At 35.7% G+C, this 18,438-nt stretch overlaps 1 pseudogene; it reads right to left on the bottom strand.

Annotated features, from left to right (window-relative positions):
• Positions 1-721: 721 nt before the first annotated feature.
• LOC104872790 lies at positions 722-5,797 on the bottom strand (annotated as a pseudogene).
• Between the last annotated feature and the right edge of the window lie 12,641 nt (positions 5,798-18,438).

Raw genomic sequence — 18,438 nt, 5'->3', positions numbered from 1 at the left:
TTTATAGAACATATATGTTTACTTATAAAAGCGATATTATACCAATCAGGTACTTTAACAATTTATGAACACCATAAACAGCTAGCTCTTAAAACTAAAGTATAACACTATTATCCTGTTCCCCCATTAAAACTCTTCCATGGATTCTTTGATCATTTTGTGATGTAGTCCATGTACTTTTATACAGTATCTCAAATCCTCCATGACAAAGTTCTTGTCAAATTCTCCAGCCTTTCTTTTTATTTTTTTAATTAACAGAGTAGTCATTGTTCATGATGGTTTACTTGGTGTTGTAGTTGGTATGACAGTTGGTTGCATTGTTCACAGGTACCTTTTTATATAGCAATATACATTGCATATATATATATATATATATATATTTATTTATTACAAAATAAAGTCCTTTAAAACAGTTTTGCACAAGATATGAAATATTGGATTTATACACCGGATCCCAGCCTGTGACTAACTGGGAAAAAAAGTCTAGGCTTGGTTGATGAAGTTATATGATAGTAACATACATCTGGTTTGAAGGGCAAGTAGATCTTGTGCACCACTGACCATGGTATCTCAGAGACGGTGGGGCTACTTTATAATAACCAGCTTAGGGATACACAAGTACCATCTGGCATCAAGATAGAACTGTAGGGTTTTGTGAACCCTTTCTAGCTCTGATTTTGGGAAATTAATGTTTTTCCCAGGCCCTCTTAATATGACTGCTTCAATTACAGATCAGATCAAAACGACAACATCCCCAACCTCCAAATGAGTACTCTTGCAGCCAGACAGTGAAGTGGGGTGATGCCAGAGGACATGGAAATTGCAGCTCCTTTTGGATCTCCCACAGGGTGTCTATGCCCATCTTCAAATGAGCCACTTCCTTGGGAGTTGAAGTAACCTTCACAACATCTGAGATCCTATTCTGTCCCAAGACACAAGGAACACTAAGGAAAAACATCATCCTTTATTCCATAGAGACCCTTAGTCATGGTAGAATTGGATGGACTCTAAGACTCTTTTTTTTCCCCTCTCTTTGAGTTTATTGGTACATTTTAGGTATACAGTACAGTTACATTCATCATTGGGATCTTGTACCTTTAAGTGACAGGTCTTGGTTCTCATTTTTTCCTCTTGTCCCTGCCCTCTCTTCACCCTCTCCTCCCTTCCCTATTTGCAAATACTTTATTTCCATTTTTTCATTTTCTCATATTTTTAAATTTCCCCTTATTTCCCCTCCCCTATGCTACCCACTTCCCCCACACCTTTAGCCCTTTTCTTCCTATTTCACATTGTCAATTATATTATTAGGATCTTATGTACCATTATAATTTTTCACACCAGATAAACTATTTGGTATTTATACACATGTGGCTTATTTATTTCACTTAGGAGTAAGACTCTTTATTATATTTTTGCCAAATCTGCAACAGATAGTCCAGTGGCACAGGATGTGTCGTCTGTTAGTTTGATTGCTTAGTAAGTTTTATCAACCACTTTTTGTGACCCTGTTTCCATTGATTGTCATTCCCATTATTTCCTAACTCGGGGTGCAGATTCTTCAGGGAGGCACCAGAAACATTCACTTCACTCTACACAGGCTCACTAGAATCTTCATGCTTTCAGAGGGTCCATTCTTGACAGCTTAGTGGGCAAACTCTCAGCATTTCCTCCATCAGGTAAGGAAGCAGGCTGAATTCAGGTTGCAACCACTTTCAATAAAATAGTTTTTTTGGAAAACAACTTTTCTTCTAAGCCACATAGGTCAAGATATCCACTGGATTGGAAACAGTAAGCAACTTCCAGTTTGGGCTGTACTTTACAACATTAGAAATGATGAATTAAAGATATTCACTTTATGCTGGACCAAATTAAGACCAACTTCATCTCTTATATTCTCCTTTTCACCTTATGGTCCAGGTGTATTGATGTGGTCACTATTCCTTAAAGATACCTGGTAATTTCATGTTCCTATTACCCACATACTCCTTTGTTTGGACTCCACCAAGTCTGTATTTTTGCATTTACACTAATGTAAGGATGTGTTTTTCTTTACTTAGTAAGTTTGAGGAGAAAGCTTTGGGGAGGCCAGTGAATAATGTTTGATTTGGAGATCTTCAGAAAATATAGAGACTTTCTGGTTGTCAATTTCATTTTTATTGTCATTATCTCTTTATATCTAATTGTGGGATTATATAATGACAGCAAGTTAAAGGATTTTTATGTTTGGAAAAGTGTGTCTCTGAATATCATGCTCCCACATCTAAATGGAATCACCATTATAGATTTAAAATATCTACTTATTATATCTTAAATGGCTATTTTCTATAACATAGGTGATAGAAAGTAAATACAATGAATTATTGTATAACACTGCTTGTTCCTTAAAATTCTGTTACATGAAACAGATTTTTTTTTAGACTTATAAATTTTGCTGTAGATCTTCATTGAATTTTTTTTTTTAAACTGGGGATTGAACTTGAGTCCTTGTGCTTGCCAGGGAGGCAGCAAAGCCACTGAGCTGAATCTCTGGTCCACTGAATCTTAAAAAGCAAGGAAACAAACAAGCAAACAAACAAAACCCTGGCTGATATAATTTAAAGCTATTATTATTTATATGTTTCATAAAAATAGACTTGTGGGAAAAGAGGAAGTCGACACATGTAAACAGCTCTTTTGAAAAAGTGTTTGGAAAAATTATGAGAGAAAGTATACATTTCTGCCATATTTTAGAAATAACAGTGTAGGAATAGCCCTGTAGCTGATCTATGAATTCTGGATTCTGCTTTTTGGGCTGTATGTAAGGAGGGGTCTGGAGCCCAAGATGGCTGACTCTGCCACATTCATTCCTTAGTTATCTCGGGAATACCTCTTAAGGTGATAAGAAGTTGCTTTGAATTATTTTATAAATTTAAACTTCTTTCAAGTATCAGTTCTAGAAGTATAAATTGTTGCCAGTTATTAATAATTCAGTGCAGGATATATTATTACTAGCATTTGATTTCTCTATGTGAAGACTGACCAAGAGATATTTTTAGGAATTTTTATTCTCTAGAAGTTTCTGGTTGAGAATAGGGAAAGTGTAAATGTCACTTCTAAATACTCAAGACAAAATTATTGGAAAGAATTTAGAGTATATATTCCACTTAGAATGTTTTGTACCAAAAATAATCTAAAATTCATCTTATCATGTGAGACTTTCCTCAGTGAGAGACCCTACAGAGATCTTGTGGACATTTGTGATATGTTTCTCTTGTTTGCTTGTCTCTCTGTATAGAAAGAGTATTCTACTGCTGTCCAGGTATCTAGTCCTCATAGGGATAGAAAATTTCTCCTGGTCTCACCATGGCTATGAAATTAAAAATGAAAACTTACCATGAAGAATTAGCTTGTGAGATGTATTGAGACCAGTTTTGTGCCTGCTCAGACACTTATAAAATGTTTTTCCCTTCTTTAGTTTTGTACAGGTATAAGCCCTTAATATACTAAAGGATGTAGGGGCAATAAGATGACAAATACAGAAAGATAGTGGCCAGATAGAAATTAATCTTTTGAGGTAAGTAGAATCTCATCTCACAGGGAATAGTGTTGGGGAAGTTTTGAAGACAGCAAAAACAGAATGAGAAAAGACAGAGTGGTACGGAATTACCTAGTGTTTTATCACATTATCTGTTAAAGAGAGAGGAGAATGATAAGAACAGTAGATATCTATCCCATTGTCTCATTTTTTGTATAATCCCACTTCTCTGACATTGTTTGCAACAAACTGTATATGTAAATACCTAATAGTTTGGAAGTAAAGAGTGAAACTGGTCTACATCTAAGGATTCTCTCAGCTCTAGCCTCTGGGAATCATATTACTATCATAGATGCTGTAGATCCCATAGAATTGATGGTGACCATGATAATGTTTCATGCAAATTCTTAAGGCCCTGCCTAGAGAAAAGTGTGGCCCAGTGGTCCTAGGTACAGAAGTGTCTAGGTGACCTTCACACTTCCATTTACAAATGAATATACTTAGTGTTTTCTGCTCATGAGGGCTAGCAGTAACTTTCTGCTTGGCTGGTGTTGATGCTTGTGTTGCTTACCCCAGAGGTCATAGGAGCTGCTCTGTATGATACAGTAATGTGTGAACTTTGCAGTTAAATTGAAAAAAGGGAAGTCTGTAAATCCTAGATTATTTTATCTGGGCCTCTCTTTCATTATTTAGCATATTATCAGTATAGAATATCTTCAAATGAACCCAAGCCAAGATAAAGAAGTACTTCTCTGGCCAGGGATTTAGCTCAGTGGTTCCACTACCTGCCTCCCAAGAGCAAGGACGCCAGTTCAATTTCCAGTACAAAAAAACAAAAAGAAGTACTTCTCAAATTTCTGTCTTTTTCAAAATATTAAGCAGTGTCTTATAAATCTATCTAGAAAATATGTTTATTTTAACTCAATTGAAAAAATTTTGGAAGGAGAATCATCATTGCATGTTCACTTATTAATGTTCATTCTCCATTACTCAAACCGTTTCTATTACTTCATACATCTATTTCCTTCCAGTGAGTTGAGAGCAACACATGATGAAATTATATGAGACTTTCTAGTTTTCCCTTGTGATTCTAGTGCTCTCTCATGCAGTGGTGAAGAATTTATAACTTCGGTGGTGCAGCTACAATGTATTGAAGTTTATTGAAGCCTCTGTCTTTAGAGTGATTATATGGCATAGATAGAACCTCTTTCTGGCCTTTTGAATAAATAGGGTGAAAAATAAATAGACTTAGTTTTATTAAGTCAGTGAGTTTTCAGAGTTATAGAGTTAACACAGCCTAGACAATCCTGACTAATACCCATAGATAAGAAAATCAATATTGCAAATGATTCTAAAAGATAAAACATTTGGAAAGCCCAATATTCAAGCTAAATGTAATTCAAGATTGGTAAGGGATAGCTTGACGATAATGGGTAAACACTTATGAGGAAGCAGGCTAGTTAAAGAGGATGAATGACCTCATGGCTGTAGTCTTCAAATATTTGAAAAATTATTACAGAAAACTCAGCTTGATTTGTATTTCTCTGGGGGGGGTATCAGAAAAAAGACCAACACTGGAAAATTATAAAAGACATATAGACTTCATTAAAAAAATAATAGCCATGTTGCTATTCATCAGAGAATAAAGATACTTTTGAAATAGTGAGCTCAGGAAATGTTGAAATAGCCCTGCTGAGGTCTGCTGCCCAAGCATTAGTGATTTCATATGACATTCGTTTAGATTTTATCAACTATGTACATTAGTAAGGGTTATAATATCAGTACATGTGTTTTAAGATATAACTTTATGTATTTATTTTTTGTACAGAAGGTAATTTGACTTGTAACAACTTAGCCACAATTTCATGCCTCCTTTTGTGATGAAGTTTGGACACAGCCTTCTGCCATAAAAATAAATTGCATCAATGATGATGTGGCTAGCTTAAGTTAGACAGGACTAAGAAACTACAGGAATCATTTTCAAGTTTGGCCCAAAGACAATGCTGGTGGCTTCACTGAGGATTTCAGTAAACATACTGATTTGTAGGCCACATCTCTTCAAAGTTTAATTTCTAAGTTGCATGTAGAGTCTGGGAATATGTATAAATAAGTTCTTCAGGCTATTCTGATGGTGTGTATAGTGTGGGAGCTCATTCTGTTTAGAACTGACCTGTTCCTGTTTCTGTGGGTGTTTTGATCTGGTAGGTTTGCTTACTTGTTCATTTGTATGAAAAATGTGTGAGAGTAACAATCTGCTTGGGCATCAGACTCACCTCTTCTCATTGTCACATTATCTTACTCTAGCATCTTTTCTTTTCTTTCTTTCTTTCTTTTTTTTTTTTTTTTTTTTTTTTTTTTTTTTTTGGTACCAGGGATCAAACTCGGGTCCTTGCGCTTGTGAGGCAGGCAGCAGAACCACTGAGCCAAATCCCCGGCCCTCTAGCATCTTTTCTTTGAAGACTCAATTCAAAGTGACCAAGCCAGGGCCTAAAAAGAGCCCAAGTTGTATCTTCAGGGCGTCATCAGAGATTACTTGACTTGACTCTTAATCTTGGGGCTGTGGTCGCATCTGGTTGTGACTGTGTTCAGAGCTGTTTAAGGCAGCATTTGGGGAATGAGTTTCAAAGCGGGGCTCAGCAAGGTTGATATTCTTTTGGAGCCATGGCACAGTGCTCTGAACAGAGCAAATACTGGCTTTTGGTCAAGTTCCCCCTGAAGACACCCTCTGTATCTTGCCCTTTCTGCAAACATCAGCTGGTTTGGTTGTGCAGACTAAGTCTCTCCATGAAAGTTTTTTTCAACATGCATGTTACAGTACTATTGCACATTCCTTCATCTTTCTACTGAACCCTTGATGTAGTTTGTAATCAATTCTAAAGTTCCATTGACTGGTCCATTTAAGAAATGGAAGGAGATCAAAGCACTCAAGGAAATCTAAGAAGTTCAAAAACTAGGATTGGTTCAGCAACTTAGATGTTTACAAGTTGAAAATAAGTCAGCTATAGAAATATTTTACTTATTCACATCAGAAAGCCTGAACAACTATGATCTTTCACTGACTGGGGGTTTTCCTTCATTTTCCACTTTTTGCATACTTGCAGTGCCTAATGCAAAACCTTTGCCCATGAATGAAATTATATGTTAGCTCCTTAGCTTAGACTACACAACAAATGAATAAATAAGTTATTTGAAGTATTGTTAAGAGCTAGGATTAATTCAAAGAAGAGACTTTATTGCACAAATCTATATACATATACAGTCCCTACAAATGGTCCTGATTGCATGGATACTTGCTTACCATTTTAGTATATTTGTTGGTGGTACATCTATTTACTCAAATATATTGGATAGTAAATATGAGGCCCTATTCATATTCAATACTTTAAGATCCTTTAGTAAGAACTATTTTTCTATTGTACTCAAATAATCTTTGATGAGCTCTTTTATTCTGAATTTGATTAGCAAATGTAAATAGCCAGCAGGAAATAAAGATGCTTACCACACCTATCGAGAAACTTTTTGAAGGCAACTCCATTTTATAGTATAAGTAAAGATTGTTCTATAAGGTAGGCAACTAAGAGATGCATTTAAAATAATTGTATTCAAAGGTAGTACATTTTAAAATACTTTGATGTTTCAGTTATCTGAAAACATAACTTCATTTATATTCAGAAAAAATGAAGTATCACTATGGTATGTAACATTTATACCAATCTACTGTGCATGCCATACATTAAATATAGATATATAGAACATAAAGGTGTCTAGGTTTGAGAAGATTGTAACGTATAGCAAATCCTTAATTAACCACACTTCAGCTTCTTAAAAACCCTGATTAAGTTTTATTTTTCTTTTCCATAGATTCAAGGGAAAGAAGCCTGTCACGGGAAAATAAATTAGTACCAGAAGTTTAGTTCAAAAAAGAAGAAAAACAACAGTTTCTCTCGATTTCCCCAGATTGTCTCTGCTTACAATCTGTCCAGTTTTCTACACTTTCTCTTTCTCCTTTTACAGTATAAGACAATGAAGCTTGGTGCTGAAATGAATGATAGATCTAAGGGCCCGTGGCTTTCCATGCCACTAAGAGAGTGTGTAGCTCTCTTAATTAGACTGTCCATAGAAACAGAAAAATAGGCTTACTCATTACTTGAAAGATTTTTCAGTGTCAAGCGTTGAATTGGTTAATTCTGAGTAGAAAATTCAGTTTACCAGAAACCCTCCTGAAATATCAATACTGACTTCCAATCCCCTGAGTATTATGACCACAGGTGATTTGCTGCCCTTGGAGATGCAGGACAAACGGATAACAGACAGTTATATAGCTGGTAGTGCTTAAGCTTTCTGACTCCAGTCATGAGGAATGCAAAATAGGAATTAATGTATTGTTTACATTAAAGCATTTGATGCCACTTGGTAAAGAATTGAACAGAGAGAAGACACAGGACTGCCTCGTGGATTGTTTTTACCTATACAAATGAGAAAAACCATATTTCATCCTTTGTATCAAAGTAGTATTTTAACTTTAGAAAAGAATAGCTTGTCTAGTGGAATCACTGTGTCATGAGCAAGATACACATTCTCCTCACCAAGTACTGACACTGTGCATCCCTGCCTCCTCTCAACTGATCCGAATCTTGTCCTTCCTTCAAGGTCAAGCTATGTGCTGAATTTCCCCATCTTCTGCCTTCCTAAACTGTGTACAAAGCAATCTCGTCATTGTCTTCATCATCTTTTATTTACAATTGGAGCAGTGGTTGCGATTTTTTCTTTATCTTGACAGCTTTACAAATGGCACAGAGCCTGCTCTCTCTAAAATGGTTTAAATGGGACCCTACCCAGAGGCAGGCACCAACGCTGAACACTTTTCTTGGCCTCCTCTGGCCTAATAAGCCCTCAATTATTGTTTGGCATTATTAAATGTCAACAATAGGATGGCTCCCCTCTGGGAACTCGATGAAAATGGCAAGAAATATAAGATTAGAATTGAGGAACCACACAAAATAGCTCTTATTTATTGGCAGAGGGGAGAAAAAGCTACGAAACATCATCTCAGTGTTCCTCTTTATCAACAACTGTCAACTTCTCTTTTTTCCTCCTTGAGGGCAGTAGTTTCATTTCATACTGTGTAGCATATTACAGCGACAAGTTTTATTTCAATAATGATATTAATAATCGAGTTAGAAAACACTTACTTGCCAATCGTTTAAAAGGAAATCTAAGCTGCAGATGATTTCCTACTCATACTTCTGTGTAATGACTTTCCCTGGCTCTGAGACTAAAGGTTGTGAATCTAGCTCTCTGGAGGTTTTCTTGGGAGACTGAAAGAAAAATTAGATACGTTGAGCACTTCCTATCTCCAAGACTTAAGAGGTAAGTGCTTTCATTCTTTTTCTGCTTAAGTTTGAACGTGTTCTGTCCAAAACTCAGGTTTTTCCAGTGGGCTTAATGATATTCAGATGTGGAGCTATTAAGAGGTGATTAGGCCATAAGCACTACCCCCTTATGAATGAAAATAGACGCCCTGATAAAAGGGCTTTCCAGAAGGAATGCGTTACATATTGGTCCTTTTACCATTTGCCAAGTGAGGACAAAGTGCACTGACCATCTTCAGGATTCGAGGTTCAAGGCATCATCCTAGCAATAGACAGCTGATCCTCCTGAAACTTTTATCCTGGACTTCCTAGACTGCAGAGATGTGAGACTCATTCATTCATTCTGAGGATTGAATCTACGGACGTTTTTATGCTAGGCAAGCACTGTACCTTGGAGCTACACTCCCAGCCCTCTATTTTTAAAATATCCATTTTCTGGCATTCTGTTATAACAGCACAAAATAGATGACGATACTTGTTTCTTGCAATTGCTCTGTGAGGTAGGTATCATCGTTCATATTTCTTAAATGAGAGAATGGAGTAACAGGAGGCAATAAATAAATAAATAAAAACTTGCTCCGTGTCATATTTATGTAAAAAATAGAAGTGGAATTTCAGTCCAGAGCAATTACCCCCAAATGCTGTCTTCTGTACAGTCAATGTAGTGTGATAGTGGGGTAGGAAAGGAGGCTGAGAGGCAGGGTCTTTGCACTCTTTGGGGATTTTTCATCTGATAACAGAGAATAGAGGGCCCTGATATCTTCCTACAGGTGGAGAGATATTGAGAATTTATGGCTTTTCTGCTGGCTTGCCTATTAGAATATAGAAATTTAAGAGAAGCAGCAGTATTGCCTAAGGATTTTAAAGACATCAGAGCCCAACCAGACTCATCTGAAACCTTATTTCTTCACCTGTGAGATAGAGATGCCAGCGTGTATGTGCCTGTCCCATTTCAGTGAGATTCATTACTCTCACTACCTGTGATTAACACATTCATTCATATAATGGACTTAGTTATCAATAATAACTAATTATAGCTCACCTAGGTATGTTTGTCTGTTAAGTGAAACAACTAGATTATTTCCATGTAGATAATAGAAAAAAAGAAAGAGCGAAAGAAAGCAAAAACATAGAAGGAAATTAACATTTTTGACTATCTGGGAAATACTTTCATATTCTCTTATTTCAGATGGCAAATTATATCACACAAAGCCTAAAATATTTATTTGGCTCTTTACGAAGAAGTTTGCTGCCCCTACATTATAGCATCAAGGCATTACAATAATACTGTATGGAAGATATTACACATTATTCAGATAGACGAACTCAGAGGTTTATTTCAGTACAAATGTAAAAGCTGTGATCTAATCCCACATGTGATCAGTCCAGAGCATTTATTTGGTCTACTGAACTGCATTGCAATTCCCTGCAATACAATGTGATGTTGTGCAGAAAGCAGATGGATCCCTAAGTTTGGGAGGGAGAGCAGCAGTGGTGATCCTCCCTTGGAGTCTGGGCACTCTGATAGAGCTGGATGGTATTTTACCATATAAATTTTGTATTTGTGCTACTGCTCCCTTATCCGATTACAATGGTAGATACTTATAATTAATTAACACACCATTTTTTGTATAAATGTGGATTTTTGTTTTATAAGGAAGAATTTAATGGAAAAATTCCCTTTGTCCAGTGTACAGCTGGGAGTTTTGCAGATGCAGAAGAAGAGAAAGCACTCTAGCAGAGTGGATGGGACCGTGAACCAGGAAGGCATGATAGATATATGGGTTCAACTTCCAGCTCTGCTACTTTCTGTATATGATTCTGGGAAATACTGATTTATTTATTTTTGTTTCTTTATCTAGTAAAATGGGGTGGGGGGAGAACCTACTTCATGGGGTTGTTGTGAAAATTAAATGAGTTAATTTACATAAATCATAGATGGCAATACAAGACACAGGGCGAGTGTACTATAAATGTTAGAAAAGTACATGGTGATATCTTGGTCAATGAATATCTATTCACAAACAGTTGGTTTCCAAACAAAAGCAGTTGAAAAAATGTTACTTCCATTCACAATCTCCACATTTGGTGACAAACACAACTGTAGCCATCTTTTCTATACAAACACAAATGCATCATCTTTTCCAAAATCATAAAACAAATTAAAGTAATGAGCAGAGGTACCACTATTAGTCAGTAGGTTCCTTTAGAAATGGTTCACCAATCAAAAGTATTCCAGATTCTTCTTATCTCCAACAAAGAATTGGGCATAACAAGTCAACATTTATTGCTAAGTTTATTTGAACAGTGCAGGGCGAATGGGTATGGGAGAAACGAGATCTGCAGAGTGAACTTGGGCTGAACAAACTGAAAAAGAAGGTAAAAGCAGCATCATTTGAAGTCTAGAGACTGACGTCTGGTCTTTTATGTTGTCCACATCCTGTGGGAGACTGCAAGAAATTTCACAATTGGGGGGTCCTGAGAATGATTTGGCACTGTCCTGGGATCCTGTACTTGTCAGGACCTGTCATGTCCCCAGCCAGCTTTGCCATGCCCTATCTCCTATATCACCACTGTATAGAGAAGCTAAGAGAAAATAGAAGCTAGTACAGTACAAGCCATGCATAAAGTCTTTATATTCTTGGTTATATCCCTCTTGATAGTCTTTCTTCTACCTCTAAAATTCAAAAATAATGAAAAAATGTTGAGTCGTCATGTTATGCATTTATGCATGATAGTATTCCATCCCAATGAATTTTATTCTGTCATCATGTGGATTTTTCAGTAACCCCAAGACAGCATGATTCCATGGGAAATCTTTCTGCCCTACAATTTTTTCTGCATCTAAGGACAAATATGCATTCCTGCTATTGTGGCAATTTGAAAATGATTCATGTCATCTCAGTACTTTTCAATAATGTTGATTTACCAGTGCATTTAATCAGGTAGAGTTAAGACCTCATTATGTCATAAAGCATCTGCAGTAAGGAGTTACCTTTAGATATTCAAAATAATTCATTTCAAATTATGGGAACCATTTTGTTATAATACTCAGCCATAATACTCTAGGGATATCTGGGAAATCACTAATGAGCTAAAGTATCTTTTTAGCAATTTGCTATAGAAGAAAACTTCTATGATATATGGCTTTAAAGATTCTGTGCTTATGCCCTTATGATCTATAGCTTCACATACTAAATTTTTAGAGATGGTGTTTTCTAAAGTAAGTTCACCAAGAAAAATCAAATTTAATGCTGCCCCTTACAGAGCAAAGAAGCAAAGATGAAAAGACATAATTTTCCTGCTGAAATTCTAGAATTCTTTCCCACCTTCTGTTCCTTTTTCTAATCAGATATTTTAAGTTGGCAGGTGGTGAGTTGGCCTAGGAGCCACTAGCTGTCATTTCTCTGTGTGAAGAGATAATGTTCTATGTGGCCACTAAATACACCATTTTTAGCTTTAATCCTAGAAAGGAACTAACTTTTGTATATACTAAATATAACCTCTTAAGCATAAAAGTTGGAGGTTGTGGAATCCAGCAGTTGAGCCTTTGTGAAAGTCTCCATGTCACAACATCTATTCCACTATCTTTGGAAGCCCTGGCCTCTGACTCAGCCACCTTCAGCTGATCATGCATAAACCAGACAGGTATTCATCAGACAACACAGGAAGGTAATGCTCCTTAGACAACTCCTAACCAAAATTCTACAACATTTGGGATATCTACTGTTTGACACATCAGAAGAACTAAGCGATGATGAGTATAAAGATGCTTTCTTCTGTCTGGGTTGTGATCTGAAATACACCATATTGCATTTAGCTCAACTATTTTTCTTCTAGTTATTGGTAGAATTGTATCATGTCTCACATTGAAACATGGTTCTAAAAGACAACAGAAGACTTTTGTGGGTATGACAAATTATATTATCAGCAAGTATTTTTCTCTTGCCTCTTGACCTGTTTGGAAGTGTCTATTCAATGCACTGATGTTGGAACTGGCCTGTGACTTGCTGTGGTCAATGGAATACAACAAACCTGACAGTAAGTTTTGAACCAGAGTTTTAAGAGACTTTATATGTTTTTGCTCAACTTTCTGGTGGCTTCTAGCCTTGGTCATGAGAATATTCCTTAGATAGCTGCTGGTGAAACAAGCATAACAAACTTAAACTGAAACCAATATACCATGGAGAATCTACAGATCCGTGTATATGAAAAATGAACACTCATGCTTATTGTTTTTGTTTTTTGGGTACTGGGAATCGAACTCAGAACCTTGTGCTTGTGAGGCAGGTGGTGGAGACCCTGCCAAAATCCTCATGTTTTAAGATGCTGAATTTGGAGTTGTTTGTTAGGCAGCATTATTATGGCAACAGTTGACTAATATGGACCCTAGCCATTAATTTTCCTGTTTAGGGGCGATTTCCTATGAGGGAGTATTTGTCTGATCTTCTTATACTGCTAGAAGTCTGGTTGTAGAAGGCTTGGAAGACATTGGGTAGGTTACATCTTGCTATGATCCTATTACTTTTGGTCAAATCCATGAACTCCCATTTTGTTTTTACAAGTGCATGATTTACTTTTAACTGACATTGGATTAGTATTTTTGACACTAAATATTATTTGGAGATATCTTCAATCTCCTATATATTTTGAACACTTGTCTTAAATTGGCCTAGTTGACCCCTAGTTGGCTATATATTGATTAGAAGACAGACCGATGCAATAGGAAGTACATCAGAATAAGAAAAATCAATGTTACATTCCTTTATACATTGCCTACTACCAAATCCTCTTCATCAAACAAGGTGCAGACTTATCACCATGAGATTCAGTTTCCTCATCTAGTGATAATACTTCTTTATGCTGCACTGAACACAGCAGAAGGCCAAAGCAGGGAGATAAAGGCAGTCCAATAGAAAGTAACCGAACTAAAATCAAATTCAGAAAAACATTAAATTATAGACTAGAACAATCAGTATCTGCATGGCAGCTGTAAATCTTCTAATATGTGAACAATTGGAGTTCATGAAAGAAAGAAGAGGTGACAGGGCAGGAAAAAAATAGTTATGATGAAAGTTTAATACTGTCTAAAGACATCAACCCTCAGATACAAAAAGTTCAATGACATCAAGAAAAAAATAGATCTATAGTTAAATTGTTTAAAACTGAAGATTAATGCAAAAGTCATTGTGAAGTTCAGAAAACTATACCATCTTGGCCGGATGTGACCCACAAACTGCCTTGGTGCCTTGTGGTTTAAGAATGATTTTGACATTCTTAAATAATTGTTGCATGAATGTCTAAATAATATCCTTTTTCTTTTACTTGGCCTACCAATTGTAAAATATTTATCTTCTGACATTTTCAGGAAAATTGTAGCAACTCTTAAACTAGGATATTTATAAGAGCAATATTAAAATTAGTGGATTTTCTTATAAAAATAATTGAGGCTAGATAGTCATGGGGGTGCACACCTGTAATCCTAGCTCTCTGGGAAGCTGAGATAGAGCAATTGCCAGTTTGAACCCAGCCTTGGTAACTTAGCAAAACCCTGAACCAAATAAACACAAAAATAAATTGTCTTAGGATATAGCATAGTGCACAGGACCTATGTTCAATTCCCCAGTACCACACACATGCACAAAAAGTCTAGAAGACAATGGAATGATAAAACACTGAAGAAGGAGGAGGAAGAGGAGGAGGAGGAAGTAGAGGAAGTGGAGGAGAAGGAGAAGGAGAAGGAAAAAGACCTATTAACGTGTCTTTGGGGTTTTAGCTCTGCACTGGCATTTATTGCCCTTTACAGATTTGATGTCATGAAGTACATAGAAGCCAATATTGCAGATCTCAGCAATTGAACCTACAGTGCTGAAGCTAAATTGTGATAAGTATAGAATTCAGAGTTAAATAAAAAAATACTGCTCCCCAAGAAGTCATGGGAGATATGCTTCATAATATATAACATGGGGAAAAGATACACGGATTTAATGATCAGGACTTAACTATTGTCAGAAGTGCTACATGTTGAATATAACCCTATATTGAAGTCAGGAAAAAGAATCAAGTCATATTCATTGTTATCACAATTTGTCTCACCAATGGTTTTCTTCTCTGTTAAACAGAATTAGTAACTGTCCAATTTATCTTACACAGTTGATTTTGGAATCTACAGAATAAAAGATGATCCTATGAACAATGTGAAGGCTCTTATACCGTATTCCTAAGGTATAGGTTGAAATATCAATGATGAAACAACCAACACTACCATCAATAAACACCACTGTGTTCAAGGGTCCTTGGGTGTAGTTATACAAAAAGAGGCAGTGATCTTGTTTTACTCTCTTCTGGTAATACCATTCTGGGGATGTTGAGTTTTTGAATGTCATACATCAAGAGAGCAATAAACCTACAAGGACACCTTCAGAGGAGACTGTTGAGTAAAACTCCAAAATTCTTAACTACAGGAAACTGGAAAAAAATTAGAGATTATTTCTAGTAATCTTGGAAAAAACTCAGAAGTCCCAAGAAAGAAAGTGGTAAAGCACTTATTTTTTGGAAACACTCATGTTAGAATTTGCTGGAGCCATTACTTGCAGCATGACTCTAAGAAAACTAAACTTCTTGAGTCTCAATTTCAGTAATTGTCAAAAAGAGATAAAACTGATGTATAATGCTGATGTAAGTATTCAGTGAGACAATACTAAGATACTATAATATATAGGCTGGTTTTAATATAAAACTCTAAGGTGACATGGTATAATTTTAATTGCTTGAGGATACTTTAAAATACAAAAAATAATGCACTTTGAGATAAAAATTGAGTCAGGAGCTTCTTTTTGGTTGAAAGTTCAACTATGAGCTTGATAGAATGTATTAAAAAATCACTGGATGTTGTTGAACTATAGAATGTTCAATGCCTTTTCCAAATTTCATGTTATAGTTGGACAATATTAATAAATAGTACTGTGTATCAGTTTGCTGCCTTTATTATTACTGATATGCAGTGTTTGCATATATTGCCACATAAATGGACTAGAGGTAATGATGGGTCTCATACAAGTCTGGTCTGAAGAGCAGACTGAGAAGATGAGAAACCCAAACAGGCCTTCCTAAAAGATGTCTATCAAAATTAAAGCCCTTTGCTTCTAAATTTTGAATAATAAAAACACAAATTTCTTTTATAATAACAGGAACATCCCATAAATCCTTACGTTTTTAAGGTTTTATTAAATATTAGATGAACTTTTGAAGATGTCGAATAAACTGTTAGAGTTTCTAATTTTTCAAGCTACAAGACAGAAAACATTAGTCTTTTTGATATTCTGCATAGATTTTATTTGTGAAAGAAACTTAACTAATAACAGAAGATATGTCTGCTAAAATGACTGGAAATTGTCAGACTTGTGGTCATGTTATACGTAATATACAAAAGTCTGGCTTAAAAATGAGTTCTGCTTTTACTTCTTTGTCTGAGAAATGTCTGTTCATTTCAGATGTCCATTTTTGAATTGAGTCTTTATACTGCGGGGGGCTGATTGTTTTGAGTTCTTTATATATTCTAGATAATAGTCCTTTGTCTGAGGAGCAGCTGGTAAAAATTTTTTCCCATATTGTAGGTTGTCTCTTAGTTCTCTTGATGGTTTCTTTTGCAGTGCAGAAGCTTTTTATAAGATGAGATCCCAGTTGTTGATTCTTTCTGCCAGTTCCCGTGCTACTGAGGATTTGTTCATAAAGTCTTTTCCTATGCCAATGTCTTCCAGAGTTCTGCCTAATTCATCTTCTAGCAAGTTTAGTGTTTCTGTTTTAATATTTAGATCTTTAATCCATTTTGATTTTAATTTAGTGTATGGTGAAAGATAAGGATCTACTTTCAGGTCATTCAAGAGATGCAGATGAAAACAACACTGAGATTCCACCTCACCCCACAAAGAATGGCTGCTATCAAGAAATCACACAATAACAAATGTTGGTGGGGTTGTGGGGAGAAAGGAATGCTTCTCCATTGGGGAATGCAGACTGGTGCAACCACTATGGAAATCAATATGGAGATACCTCAACGAGCTGGGACTAGAGGTTCCATTTGACCCAACCATCCCTCTGCTGCGTATCTTCCCAAAAGAATTAAAAGAAACACACCACAGTGATATATGTGCACCAATGTTTACAGCAGCACAGTTTGTAATAGCTAAAACTTGGAAACAGCCCGATTGCCCATCTGTTGGAAACTGGATAAAGATGTGGTTTTTCTATAAAATGAAATACTACTCAGCCATAAAGAATGAGAAATTAGAGTCATTCATAGGAAAATGGATACATATTGAGGATACACTCAAGTGAAATAAATAAGTCACACATGTGTAAATACCGAATAGTGTCTCTGGTGTGAAAAACTATAATAGTACACAAGATCCTAATGGGATAATTAATAGTGTGAAATAGAAAGAAAAGGTGTAGGAAAAGTGGGAAGGGTAGGGGAAAGGGAATAAGGGAAAAGAAAAAATATGGAAAAAGTGAAAAAAAGGAAATAAAATGTTTGTAAATGGGGAGGGGAGGAGTTGGTGAAGGGAGGGCAGGGACAAGGGGAAAAAATAAGAACCAAGACCTGTCATGTAAAGGTATAAGATCCCAGTAATGAATGTAACTGTGCTGTATACCTAGATTGTACCAATAAACTCAATAAAAAGAAAAAAATGAGTTCTGTTAGCAATACATCAACAACAATGACGGAACTACAAAAGAATGCATATAGAAAAATGTCTTTATTGAAACATTTGAGGGCTATTTGATAGAGAATGAAAATATATTCTGTCAAAAGAGATGTGATTACTGTGGACATGTCAGAATATTTTTCCTCCTAAGAAGTTAATGTTTTTCTCTCACTGAGAGGTCAAAATTTCAAATATTAAGTTAGGATCTACATAAAAGAAATTTGTTGTAATGTTTTATTTTTATTTTAACCTGTATTAATTAATTTGTCATTTCCTTTGCCCATTATAGTTGCGTGTATATGTATAATATATATATATATATATGTATGTATAATATATGTATGTATGTATGTATATATATATATATATATAATCTATATAAACCCTTGTAGTCAATATAGATAAATTATACACATGAAGATTTTCCACTGATCTCTGTTTCTCTCTCCATAGAGAGGGAGTGAGAAGGGAGAGATCTCTCCTTCGTTGTTTCACTTTGGAAAGATTGTAGAGAAAATGGAAAAAATGTTCTGAAGCAAAATTTGCAATGATAATGGACCACATGTACAAGGCTTTACCTGCAGAGTAAGGAAGGACTATATTTCTTATCCAATGAGGTCATACCTAATTAGGAAATTTAAGTGTAACAACTCCAATAGTCATTTTCAGGTTGACATTGGTTTACCCTTTAGTTTCACAAATGTTGTAGTATAAAAAGAAAATCCAGGAGTCAGAGTACAGAGAAAATTCATGTTGAATTGAGATTTCCCAGTTCTTATAAGATAAATTTAAATAGCCTTGATTATTTTCTGTTTTGGAAAAGTGTAAATTACCTGTAATAATT

Source organism: Fukomys damarensis, unplaced genomic scaffold (assembly GCF_012274545.1).
Source record: "Fukomys damarensis isolate Sample0158 unplaced genomic scaffold, DMR_v1.0_HiC HiC_scaffold_30, whole genome shotgun sequence".
Taxonomy (NCBI): domain Eukaryota; kingdom Metazoa; phylum Chordata; class Mammalia; order Rodentia; family Bathyergidae; genus Fukomys; species Fukomys damarensis.
Note: the sequence above shows the minus strand (reverse complement) of the source record. Positions and strands in the feature narration are given on the sequence as shown.